At 38.8% G+C, this 14,595-nt stretch overlaps 1 protein-coding gene across 2 annotated transcripts in view; it reads left to right on the top strand.

Annotated features, from left to right (window-relative positions):
* Positions 1-14,595, top strand: part of ERAP1 (endoplasmic reticulum aminopeptidase 1) — a 216,039-nt gene that overhangs the window by 8,576 nt on the left and 192,868 nt on the right. The window lies entirely within an intron of this gene.

Raw genomic sequence — 14,595 nt, 5'->3', positions numbered from 1 at the left:
CTTGTAGAGCCACAGCCCTGGATAACTCATCAGGGTCCATATTATGGCCCGTTTGTACTGTCAGGTTAGGAAATGTCCAGAAGAAGACCCAAATGCTAGGGCGAACTTAAACAACACCCTTGCACTCTGAGTTTTATCCAGGACATGACCCCACGACAACCTCCAAAAAACAATGTACACACAATATGGAGCAGGGTTAGCCTGTGCCAAATTAATTCAAGATGTCAGCCAGATAGACTTCTGAATAAGGAACTGGTTTCAGGAAATGTCTTCCACAGAATCAGCAGAGCAGGGATAGTCCACTTATACACAGGCAGAAGAAGGGTAAAACAGGAAACAGTTAACAATGCAGGAGTAGGTAATTTGTTATCAGGCAGTCTGAGGGTTAACACGGTGTAGACAGTCTTTGCAGAGAATGCAACAGGTAATCAGGAAGTTTGAGGGTTAACACTGTGTAGTCAGAACTTGCAGAATTAACAACATGTAATCAGGTAGTTTGAAGGTTAACACTGTGTTGTCAGAACTTGCAGAGATAGCAACAGGTAATCTGGTAGTTTGAAGGTTAACACAGATTAATCAGTACTTGTTGAGATTGGCAACAGGATATCAAGCAGTTTGAAGGTTTACACTGAATAATTGTATTTGCAGAGTTTGGAAACAGGTAAAGATGCAGATTGAAGGTTTCACAGAAATAACAGTATTTGAATAGTTTGGCAGTACACAGAGTAGTCAGAATTTGCAGGGTTTGCAGCAGGTAAACAGGCAGTTTGAAAGTTTCACAAAACAAAAAGTACTTGCATTGTTTGGCTCAGACACCTGTCAATCAAGCACACAAAGAGGACTGTAGAGCTTCCCAGCAGCTGAGCGTGACAGTTATCATTCATATTCTCTGAAAAATGGCCAAGAAATCATAAATTATATATATATATATATATATATATATATATATATATATATATATATATATATATATAAAATAATCATCCAAGAAACCGGTTGGTAAAATAAATTCCTTAGGTTTATTGTCTTCAAAACTTAAAACATGGCACAGACTTGAGTGCATACTAGTTTTGGCCCCAAAAATCCTTAATCATACACATTAATTGTCATTAGCAGCTGAGAGGCTTTATACCCCTCCCATGATATTGATTGGCTATCTGTGTTCTTACTCATATTACCTATACCTGAGTTATGGATAAGACACATCCTAATCATTAAGATATATAATGGGTATAGGTACGTTCCTAATTTGTTAAACCTATTATAGAGCTTGTGTTCTATACAGCAATTATCGACCCTTGAGCCTGTAGTGACTATTGGAAACTGCTATTGTAATGTATATAGATAATAAGTAAACTGTACTTGTGCCCAAACACTATATATTACTTTGGGGATAACCCCAAATTAATGGCTGGCTACATCTCTAGTAAAACTATTATTATTTAATTTATTGTTAATAGTTTGTAGACACTCCAAAAACGCCAAGAGGTAGGCGCAAGTGATTATGTGTATATATATTTATTTCCAATAAACAGTATGCTTGACTTGACCCACATGTCTGTGTGCCATCTATTCTTCCCCTCTATGGGGAGATGATACTGTAGGTTTTGCATTATATATATATATATATATATATATATATAAAACCATACTCCAACAGCCCAAGTTTAACCTAAAATAATTTAGAAACATAATGTATTAAATATACCTATATCCATATATATAGCTTGTGTACAATAAAATAACTAAGAATGGATTGTTTGTTGCCTATCTATTCACATATGCCCAAACCAGCATTGTGTAAATCTTAGCATGTCATCAGGCCAAAAGCTTACCTAGAGGTTGAATATTGGTCTAGGAGGAGGACTAACTATTGCCAATAATGAATTAGGTCCCCCTCAATATTCATACCACTTGGCCTTCGTGTATGCAACTTGAAGATCCAGAATACCTCCTTTTTATATAGCTCTGTAATCCTACTTCCACCCCTTGGTCTGGTTGTGATCAAATCTATGATCATCCAGGTAAATGTCTATACTAATACATCTGGTGGTTATTAATGATAAACTCTTTTTTACATCTTTTGTAGCCATCCAGTAAATAGTATTAAAAAGTAATTGCCATATTTTGAAGTACATTTAAATAGTATGTAGCCTTGTCACTCAAGATGACAATAAACATTAACAGTTGTATATTATACAGGGAGTGCAGAATTATTAGGCAAGTTGTATTTTTGAGGATTAATTTTATTATTGAACAACAACCATGTTCTCAATGAACCCAAAAAAACTCATTAATATCACAGCTGAATAGTTTTGGAAGTAGTTTTTAGTTTGTTTTTAGTTATAGCTATTTTAGGGGGATATCTGTGTGTGCAGGTGACTATTACTGTGCATAATTATTAGGCAACTTAACAAAAAACAAATATATACCCATTTCAATTATTTATTTTTACCAGTGAAACTAATATAACATCTCAACATTCACAAATATACATTTCTGACATTCAAAAACAAAACAAAAACAAATCAGTGACCAATATAGCCACCTTTCTTTGCAAGGACACTCAAAAGCCTGCCATCCATGGATTCTGTCAGTGTTATGATCTGTTCACCATCAACATTGCGTGCAGCAGCAACCACAGCCTCCCAGACACTGTTCAGAGAGGTGCACTGTTTTCCCTCCTTGTAAATCTCACATTTGATGATGTACCACAGGTTCTCAATGGGGTTCAGATCAGGTGAACATGTCATTAGATTTTCTTCTTTTATACCCTTTCTTGCCAGCCACGCTGTGGAGTACTTGGACGCGTGTGATGGAGCATTGTTCTGCATGAAAATCATGTTTTTCTTGAAGGATGCAGACTTCTTCCTGTACCACTGCTTGAAGAAGGTGTCTTCCAGAAACTGGCAGTAGGACTGGGAGTTGAGCTTGACTCCATCCTCAACCTGAAAAGGCCCCACAAGCTCATCTTTGATGATACCAGCCCAAACCAGTACTCCACCTCCACCTTGCTGGCGTCTGAGTCGGACTGGAGCTCTCTGCCCTTTACCAATCCAGCCACAGGCCCATCCATCTGGCCCATCAAGACTCACTCTCATTTCATCAGTCCATAAAACTTTAGAAAAATCAGTCTTGAGGTATTTCTTGGCCCAGTCTTGACGTTTCAGCTTGTGTGTCTTGTTAGGTGGTGGTCGTCTTTCAGCCTTTCTTACCTTGGCCATGTCTCTGAGTATTGCACACCTTGTGCTTTTGGGCACTCCAGTGATGTTGCAGCTCTGAAATATGGCCAAACTGGTGGCAAGTGGCATCTTAGCAGCTGCACGCTTGACTTTTCTCAGTTCATGGGCAGTTATTTTGCGCCTTGGTTTTTCCACACGCTTCTTGTGACCCTGTTGACTATTTTGAATGAAACGCTTGATTGTTCGATGATCACGCTTCAGAAGCTTTGCAATTTTAAGAGTGCTGCATCCCTCTGCAAGATATCTCACTATTTTTTACTTTTCTGAGCCTGTCAAGTCCTTCTTTTGACCCATTTTGCCAAAGGAAAGGAAGTTGCCTAATAATTATGCACACCTGATATAGTGTGTTGATGTCATTAGACCGCACATCACCTAATATGCTTAATTGGTAGTAGGCTTTCGAGCCTATACAGCTTGGAGTAAGACAACATGCATAAAGAGGATGATGTGGTCAAAATACTAATTTGCCTAATAATTCTGCACTCCCTGTATCATAATAATACCATAAGACATGTTTGTTTGTTTTTTTTTCTTCAACAAAATATACACTGCTTTTCAAGCCACATGGAGATATTAATAGGTATAAGTAGCCTATTACTGCAAATATTCTACAATTCTTTAATAATTATTTAGACCTTTAGCCAAAAGTAATGGTCAAATGAATATAATCCACATTTATTTACATTTATTTATCCTATACGTTTATTAGTTTGGAGTTTTCTAACTGCAGATCAATTGCTACTTTTTTCAATAAAATGTCCAGCTATTAGGACCAAGTTACAGACACAGTAGCCACAGTACCAGAGCAAGCATTCAACTCCATAGCAAATATGTAAAGTAGCATTTATTTGTTTTGTAGTTAATAAGTAACATTGTCAGAAGCATTAGCTATGTATTATTTGCACTTACAAGATACTGTTATCTCTGCTACTTTTACTTGACATTAGTTATACATTTGTACTATAGTATCTGAGTAAGGGGTTACATTTTATTTTGTTTTGGGTTTTTTTTTACAATAAAATAAAATGTGCTGTAGTCCTGTAATGTATTACTATGCAATCAATGTTCTTATTTTGATAGTTACTTTCCTATCCCAATGCACAGCTGCAATATTGTTCTTACTGAATTTTATGTATTTTACATTGTATTCATAGAATTATGAGTTTACCACCTACTGGAAGTTAGTTGGTTATTGGTAGCTACTTGCATATGCCTCTTGGTTCAGCAAGATGCCAGTAGTACACTGATGCTCTGGAGCTGTCTTTTGTCTTTAACCCCTTTGTAAATGTTATAAATAGTTATATACAAGAAGTAGTGCAATAATGAAATGGTCACGAGCTTCCGGAGGAGGAGTCAGGCGCCAAGGCATGCTGAGACGCTTGTCTGCAATCGCTCCAGCCTTGCACCTGTGGCTGAGGACGCCGATACTAGCGCTGGGAACCTGAGTGGCTCAGGCAGGCAAGGAAGCGGAGACCAGATCCGTCTGGGGCTCACCGTAAAGCGTTACTCCAACACACTTACTTGCTGCGGAAACCGGCCTGCCCTTATCCCTGGGCTCTCGCTGGAATACCAACAGCTACCTCGGCTGCATCAACCCCCCTCCCACCGGTGCTGCGTGAGGGGGGACAGCTACCCTTGCCTGAAGAGGAAAATAAAATTAATTAAACTGCTGAGTCTCCAAGTCAAGAGCCGGGGGTTGCTGTGCTGACGTCTTCCAAACTTAGCTTTTAGGTTTGAAAGCCCTCCCCCCTCCCACTGGTGCTGCGTGAGGGGGGAACTATCTGTAGCCCTCAACGAGAGAGCGGCTGCCCTGTGGTACAGTGCCTCCTTCATCCCAGAGCTCCGGAGAATTATTGAGAGAGGGTAAGCGGAACTATCCTCTACTGTGAGGCTTTCTATGCGGGATAAGTGAACTGAACTCTTTTTTTTACACTCCTTGTCTGCTTTGATACTCGGGTGCAACGAGGGCCCTTTAAATCACTCCTTTGTTTGCTAATTGCACGTGAACTCCCCACACTCAGAGAAGAGCTCCAGGGGGGTATGTTTGGATTACTGACAGTGACTGCACTCACAAGACTTTACTTTTATAGCTCTTATAGCCCCCAGGAGGTAGCAAAAAGTTACTCATATAGCTTCCACTAGACATGGACAGCCCTCTCATGTTTCCCTGCTAGACCTCCATAACGGATTGGAGTGGGAGACACCATCACCACCACCCCACCACTCTCTGGTTGGGGACTCTTAAAGGAACGTTTAGAGTGGGCAAACAAGGATCTAAGTGCTACTTCTGAGGATTGATTTACAGACTTCCTCTATAAAAATATTCTTTAGCAATTAGACCTGTCTGTCCGAGCTCCTCTCCCTTTCTTTTTTTTTTTTTTTTTTTTGTTCTAGGAGAGGATAACCTTAATATAGTGGTAGCGCCTTCAGGGCCCACCCTACTAATTTTTGCTGCACAGTGCCTCCTGCGGCCATCCAGCCAGCCTCACAGACAGGAGACATGGAGCTCTGCACAGTCTGCTGCCAGACTAGAGAAACGGGTGGTGGGGCGCGCGGGCGCGCAATATCCTGCCTCTCTCTGCCGCAGGATGTGACGAGTTTACTCCCCTCCTCAACCCTCTTTCCCCCTCCCTCTGTCTCTCCTGCACTCCACCACGGCTCCACCTACCCGTTTTTTTTATAACTCTGGGCTAAGCGCTCCACTGGGCAGCTTAATTTTTGAAAAGTCTGTGCTCACTGCTGCTTGCTGCGCCAGGGGAGCGCTTAGCCCGGGGCATTTGAGGCTAGTTCCGGGACAAAGAGCCTCAGACCAGGACTGTCACGATGAAAGTTAAATTCCTGTTTTAAAAAATTGAGTGTTAATAATGTGGGTATCCTGCGCTATAAACTGGGTGAGGAATGAGAGGCCTGCTTCATGCCATCTTTGGAAGACTCAGGACTGCAGGCCTTCCTGAAACTCTGGTTTACCAAGTAAGACCTGGAATTTGGGAATGCAAAGATTAATATCTAGTTTTGTACCTAGATTTTTCCAGACCTGGATTACTATATATTCTGAAGCCTTTAAAATATTACAAGGAATACTTGGGGCAAAATGGTAACAATTTGTAACAAAAGAAAATATGTGTTACTAAATACAAGATACTGTGTTACAGCATATACAAATATTGAAAATAAAACAATTTTGCTAGGATTGTAACATTTAATTCTTAGTTTGCTCCACCCTGTTTTTTTCACTCACACATTATTAAAAACCTAGGAAATATTATTCAGATCAAACTAAACATATGGATTATGTCAATTTTGGTTTCTTCAAGATAGGACAACAGTTATTAAACAAATTAATTCTGTAAGTATTATTTAACAAACAATTGTTGTTCTTATCTAGTTGAACACTATTATTTTCATTAATGTATATATCTGTAGGATATCTATCAAAGGCTTTTATATATATATATATATTTATATATATATATATATATATATATATATACTTAAGACTTTGATATGTTTTACTCCCCATCCATGTAATTAGTAATAAGTTTCATTTATATTCAGGAAAGATCTTAAATAATGCTTTTTCGGAATCTCAATCACCCAAAAAACATGCATAATTTATTTCTTCGTTCATTCCTAGTGGTGCAAGCGTTTTTAAATTAAAAATCCATTTACATTCATTTTGTAATAATATTTTGTCAAGATTGCCTCCTCTCTCTTGAAGATCAATTTTCTGAAGGCCCCTGAATTTCAATTCATGTTTATTACAATTGTGTTTAATAAAAAAATGTCTTGCTACACTACTAGTATCAATTACTTTGTTTTTAATATCTTGTTTATGTTCTTTTATTCTTTCATTTACCTCTCTGTAGGTTTTTCCTATGTAATAACAAGGACAACTACAGTAGACTAAATAAATTATATGTCCCTGAGTGTGCCATTGTTGACCATACTTATCAATTAATTTATTTCCTGTAACCATATTTCTACAAACTGAACATTTTGTACAGCGAAAGTTACCATCTGATTTTTTGTATTGAGATAACCAATTGCTATCTCTATGTAGAACAAAATGACTTATAACTAACTTATCTTTGAGATTTGGTGCTTTTTTGGCTGTCATTGGTGGTACTGTACCAACACATTTTGCTATTGAAGAATCAAGGGTTAAAACATGCCAATGTCTAATCAAAATAGATCTTATTTTTGCCCAGGAATCATTCTATGCACTTATAAACCTTACTACATAAAAAAAATTGATAAAATATAGACAAGCGGCTTATATACAAAGACTAATTGACTGGTTTACCAATTTTAATACAAAACTTTGGGTTCGTTTAGAAGAAGATATAGTGGGGATTTCTCATTTAAGCACATTATGTTAGACTACTAAAGACTACACAATTGATCAGAGAAACTTACCTTGTTTGGGAACAAATTTAAGCCGAATATCCACAAATCTCTTCTAATATTTCTCCTTTAACACCAGTGGTACACAACAGATTTTTTTTTATTGGGCCTACAATATTTTAGGACTTTATGGAGTCCTCCTCATAGAACACTGATATGCCAAATCGGTAATGAGCAGAAAATATCCTCAGCAGAGGAATTGATAGCACCATTTAAAAATGGTTAGTGTATCATCAATGCTATTCTTATATAGTATTTTATCCTCAAAAGAGGAATATGCTAAGATCCCCAATACTCTTTGAAGACATGTAAAAAAAACATCTCCCACAAGACATGTCCTTTCTCTTACCTACGCTCTGTTACAACAGGTTAAACCAGACACATCTCGTGTTATATTGATTGATGGAATACTGAACTGAATATAGACATATCCTATACAGATTCACACAGGATTTTTTTAATATTCTTTTATTTCAAGTTTTGCAAAAATTCCAACAAACAGTGAATGTCATGTTACAGGAATCAAAATTTGAAAGCAGTGGTACAATATATACTGAAAGCAGTAGATAATACAACGTATGGCATGACATAACCTTTAGAAACAACATTTACAGTAACAATGCCATCATTTGAAGGTGTCTACTGAACTGGCCGCATAAGGGCTACTTGGTTATGCTTTTGGTAGCCATATAGGGAGCCACTCTTGGGCTCAATGATTTACTTAAGGTAGATAAACAACATATTGGTTAATAATTGAATGTATAAAAATATAATAAAGTAGAGGGACTAAGTAAATCAGAAAACGACTTGTAGAAATGGCCTGTGAAGCCACCTGGACCTAGAGCTTTACCTTTCTTAAGGTGGGGGAGTGCACCCTGGAGTTCGCCCATTGAGAATGGAGACTTAAGTAGTGTAATATGATCATCCCTAAGAGATGGTAAATGAAGTGAGCTCAGAGTGAATCTTAGAAGGAGCTAAATGCTTTTCCTATGTCGATAGGGGAGTACACTTCTTGATCCCCATGTTTAAGCGACACAATCTTATGTTGGGTTTGTCTATTTCTAAATTTAGTGGCCATCATTGTATTGGCTTTATTACTATGATAGTAATATATCTGTTAGAATTTGCTCAGAGCTCTAAGCTGGACACGTACCTCCTCAAGTTGGTTTGCTCTCTGCAAAGTAGGGGAGGACCTGCATTATGGAAAGTGACCTATAAAGTTCGGCTAAGGATTTGCCTTGCTTCTTCCGTATCAAAGTGGCTTGTTTGATACAGAGTCCTCTGATAAAGGCTGTAAGAGAAACCCAGACTATTTGTAGAGGGGCCTGGTTGTTTTCGTCAAATGTCAGGAATTTCTTGATCTCTTTTCTAATATCTTCTGCAGTTACGGGGTTACTCAAGAGCCATATCACCAACACAAGTTTAGTGGGCGAGAGGAGGATGTAAAAGTGAAAGATGGGGTCATGGTCTGACCATGTAATGAGTACAGTGAGTACAATCTTAGAGCTTTGAACACTATTTAGTGCCCAGGGGCTAGTGGAAAAAGTAGTCAAGCCTTGAATACAATTTATGCGGACTGGATTAAAAGGTATAGTCTTTGTCTTCTGGATGTATAGCCTTCCAGATATCATACAAACCAAAATGTGCCAACAGAGAGCGGAATAAGTTGACCAGAGAGCTCATGGATCAATCTTTAGCATGGTGTTCTAAGCCTTGCTTGTCCATGCAAGGGTCCCAGACCAGATTGAAGTCCTCCCCAATCACTAGTGTAAACTGCTTCATGTTGGCAACTAATTTTAGTAGATTCTTTAAAATTTAAATTTGCCTACAGTTAGGTGCATATAGGTTGACTAATGTAAATAAACAGTTATTGAGTTTACAAATTACTATAAATATACCATGCTTCAGGGTCTTTTTCAGTGTAGATAAACTCAAAGACCACATTATCTTGTACAAGAATGGCTACCCCTCTTGACTTAGAGCCTAAGCGGCTTCAAAAACAGTTCAGAATTTTTGAAAGGAGTATATCTTACCTGCCTGCTGAACCCATTGGGTTTCTTACAGAAACACTTTATTGGACTTGGTGCGTCTCGGGGAGATCAGACCTTGTACCTTGTGGGTAAGGAAGGAGAGAGAAGATAGGAGAGAAAAACAATAATAAAATAATATACAGGCCCCTAGTTATCAAGCCGTCAACCTCAAATACACTGGAATTCCGCAGCGTATTTGTGGCGAGGCTGATTCGCCTTAGTTATCAAGCCCTGCTGCCCAACAAAAGTAGAATTTTGTGACGTAAGCTTCGATCCGCCGGACTCAGTCCGACACAGATCGATTCTTACGTCACTCCAGATGTTCCGCACACAAGTTTGGTACAATCTGACTACTTTTGCTAGTTATCAAATGACTACCAGGTACGCTCGGCACTTTTCCAGCCCAGCGTACCTGGTTTTCAATCCGCCGTTTCCGGAGCCCACCGCCACTCTAATAAACTTATTAACCCCTAAACTGCCACTCCTAGACCCCGCCGCAGCTATAATAAATTTATTAACCCCTAAACCGCCGCTCCCGGAGCCCACCGCCACCTACATTATACCTAGTAACCCCTATCATGCCCCCCCATACCGCCGCCACCTATAATAAATTTATTAACCCCTATCCTGCCGATCCCGGACCCCACCGCAACTAAATAAATTGTTTAACCCCTAAACCGCTGCTCCCGGACCCCGCCGTCACCTATATGAACTTATTAACCCCTAATCTGCCCCCCCCCCACACCGTCGCCACCTATAATACATTTATTAACCCCTATCCTGCCCCCCCTACACCGTCGCCACTATAATAAAATTATTAACCCCTAAACCTATGTCTAACCCTAACACCCCCTAACTTAAATATTAATTAAATACATCTAAATAAATATTATTCTTATTAACTAAATTAATCCTATTTAAAACTAGATACTTACCTATAAAATAAACCCTAATATAGCTACAATATAACTAATAATTATATTGTAGCTATTTTAAGATTTATTTTTATCTTACAGGCAAATTTCAATTTATTTTAACTAGGTATAATAGCTATTAAATAGTTTTAACTATTTAATAGCTACCTAGTTAAAATAAAGAGAAATTTACCTGTAAAATAAATCCTAACACTACACTATCATTAAATTAATTAAATAAATTAGCTACAAATAACTACAATTTAATACAATTAAATAAACTAACTAAAGTACAAAAAAATAGAAAAAAATAAGTTACAAACATTTCAAAAATATTACAACAATTTTAAGCTACTTACACCTAATCTAAGCCCCCTAATAAAATAACAAAGCCCCCCAAAATAAAAAATATGCCCTACCCTATTCTAAATTACAAAAGTTACCAGCTCTATTAACTTACCAGCCCTTAAAAGGGCCTTTTGCGGGGCATGCCCCAAAGAAATCAGCTCTTTTGCCTGTAAAATAAAAATACAACCCCCCCAACATTACAACCCACCACCCACATACCCCTACTCTAACCCAAGCACCCCTTAAATAAACCTAACACTACCCCCCTGACGATCCTCCTACCTTTAGCCGTCTTCAGCCAGCCGACCACCGATGGAACAGAAGAGGATTGAATCAGCCAATCAGATTGAAGTTCAATTCGATTGGCTGATCCAATCAGATTGAGCTTGCATTCTATTGGCTGTTCCGATCTGATTGGCTGATTCAATCAGCCAATCAGATTTTTCCTACCTTTAATTCCGATTGGCTGATAGAATCCTATCAGCCAATCGGAATTCGAGGGACGCCATCTTGGATGACGTCATTTAAAGGAACCTTCATTCGTTGTCTAGTCGTCGGTGGAAGAAGATGGCTCCGCGTCGGCTCGTCTGAAGATGGCTCCGCTCCGGATGGATGAAGATTGAAGATGCCGCCTGGATGATGACTTCAATCGGATGGAAGATTTCTTCAGCGCCCCTTGGATGATGACTTCGGCCGCTGCGGATGTCCTCTTCTGTTCCATCTGTGGTCGGCTGGCTGAAGATGGCTAAAGGTAGGATGATCTTCAGGGGGGTAGTGTTAGGTTTATTTAAGGGGGGTTTGGGTTAGAGTAGGGGTATGTGGGTGGTGGGTTGTAATGTTGGGGGGGGGTGTATTTTTATTTTACAGGCAAAAGAGCTGATCTCTTTGGGGCATGCCCCGCAAAAGGTTCTTTTAAGGGCTGGTAAGGTAATAGAGCTGTTAACTTTTGTAATTTAGAATAGGGTAGGGCATTTTTTTTTATTTTGGGGGGCTTTGTTATTTTATTAGGGGGCTTAGATTAGGTGTAAGTAGCTTAAAATTGTTGTAATATTTTTGAAATGTTTGTAACTTATTATTAATTGTATTTAATTGTAGTTATTTGTAGCTAATTTATTTAATTAATTTAATGATAGTGTAGTGTTAGGTTTAATTGTAACTTAGGTTAGGATTTATTTTACAGGTAATTTTGTATTTCTTTTAGCTAGGTAGTTAGTTAATAACTATTTAATAACTATTCTAACTAGCTAAAATAAATACAAAGTTACCTGTAAAATAAATATAAATCCTAAAATAGCTACAATGTAATTATTAATTATATTGTAGCTATATTAGGGTTTATTTTATAGGTAGGTATTTAGTTTTAAATAGGAATAATTTAGTTAATGATAGTGTAGTGTTAGGTGTAATTGTAACTTAGGTTAGGATTTATTTTACAGGTAAATTTCTCTTTATTTTAACTAAGTAGCTATTAAATAGTTAATAACTATTTAATACCTATTGTACCTAGTTAAAATCAATTTAAATTTGCCTGTAAAATAAAAGTAAATCCTAAAATAGCTACAATATAATTATTAGTTATATTGTAGCTATCTTAGGGTTTATTTTAAAGGTTAGTATTTAGTTTTAAATAGGATTAATTTAGTTAATAAGAGTTATAATATTTATATGTATTTAATTAATATTTAAGTTAGGGGGGTGTTAGGGTTACTGTTAGACTTAGGTTTAGGGGTTAATAATATTATTTTAGTGGCGGCGGTGTAGGGGGGGCAGGATAGGGGTTAATACATTTATTATAGTGGCGGCGGTGTAGGGAGCGGCGGTTTAGGGGTTAATACATTTATAAGAGTTGCGGTGGGGTCTAGGAGCAGCGGTTTAGGGGTTAATAATTTTATTTAGTTGCGGGGGGCTCTGGGGGCGCCGGTATAGGGGGTAGAACAGTATAATTTAGAGTGGGTGCTTAGTGACAGCTTATCAATAAAGCTGTAGAAAAGCCGAAGAGCAGCAAGATCGGATGAGGGATAACTATCACAGCCCGCTGCTCATGGCCCCGTACTTGGTGCGCGGCTTTTTGACAGCTTTTTTGATAACTTTGGCAAGATTTTTCAGGTCCGCGGCAGCGATGGTAGGCGAGCTTAGGCGGGCGTATTGGGCCGACGAAGGCAGGTAAGTAGACATGTTGATAACTAGGCCTCAATGTATCTTACAAAAGTGAGTACACCCCTCACATTTTTGTAAATATTTCATTATATCTTTTCATGTGACAATACTGAAGAAATGACACTGTGCTACAATGTAAAGTAGTGAGTGTACAGCCTGTATAACAGTGTAAATGAAGTTCAACATGGCACCTCAAAGAACTCTCTGAGGATCTGAAAAAAAGAATTATTGCTCTACATAATGATGGCCTAGGCTATAAGAAGATTGGCAAGACCCTGAAACTAATCTGTAGCACGGAGGGTAAGACCATACAGCAGTTTCACAGGACAAATTCCACTCAGAACAGGCCTCGCCATGGTCAACCAAAGAAGTTGAGTGCACGTGCTCAGCGTCATATCCAGAGGTTGTCTTTGGGAAATAGATGTTAGAGTGCTGTCAGCATTGCTGCAGAGGTTGAAGGGGTGGGGGGTCAGCCTGTCAGTGCTCAGACCATACGATGCACACTGCATCAAATTGGTCTGCATGGCTGTCGTCCCAGAAGGAAGCCTCTTCTAAAAATGATGCACAAGAAAGCCGACAAGCAGACTGAGGACATGGATTACTGGAACCATGTCCTGTGATCCGATGAGACCAAGATAAACTTATTTGGTTCAGATGGTGTCAAGCGAAGCGTGTGTTGCGGCAACCAGGTGAGGAGTACAAAGGGTGTGTAGTACAAGTGTGTCTTGCCTACAGTCAAGCATGGTGGTTGGAGTGTCATGGTCTGGGACTGCATGTGTACTGCCGGCACTGGGGAGCTTCAGTTCATTGAGGGAACCATGAATGCCAACATGTACTGTAACATACTGAAGCAGAGCTTCAGAGACTGGGCCGCAGGGCAGTATTCCAGTAGTATTCCAACATGATAACGATCCCAAACACACCTCCAAGATAACCACTGCCTTGCTAAAGAAGCTGATGGTAAAGATGATGGACTGGCCAAGCATGTCTCCAGACCTAAGCCCTATTGAGCATCTGTGGGGCATCCTCAAACGAAAGGTCTCTAACATCCACCAGCTCTGTGATGTCATGGAGGAGTGGAAGAGGATTTTCTGGTTTTCCTTCTTTTTCCATGTTCAGGGAGATACACACACACACAACAGAGAGAGCACTAATTCAGCCATTTTTAATAGAGAAAAGTAATTATAAGATTGAAGACACTTGTGATACTAATTTAAAAGAGAATAGTCTGCATAAAGTATCACTACAAAAGTCTTTATTTTGGATTCTAAAGGGTATTGCCCAGGTCATTTTAGAATGTATTTATATAATAAGCAAGGCTTTGCTCTATACATTTTGGACAAGCCGCATCTTCTATGTTGTTCCATCCGATGACGAGCGGCTAAGCTTGAAGACCTCCGGCGCAGATCCATCCTCTTTGTTCGACGTCCAACTGAAGAATGAAGGTTCCTTTAAGGGACTTCATCCAAGATGGCGTCCCTCGAATTCCGATTGGCTGAT

The sequence above is a fragment of the Bombina bombina genome, chromosome 2 (genome assembly GCF_027579735.1).
Source record: "Bombina bombina isolate aBomBom1 chromosome 2, aBomBom1.pri, whole genome shotgun sequence".
NCBI classification, from domain to species: domain Eukaryota; kingdom Metazoa; phylum Chordata; class Amphibia; order Anura; family Bombinatoridae; genus Bombina; species Bombina bombina.
This window is presented reverse-complemented; position numbering and strand designations above follow the sequence as displayed.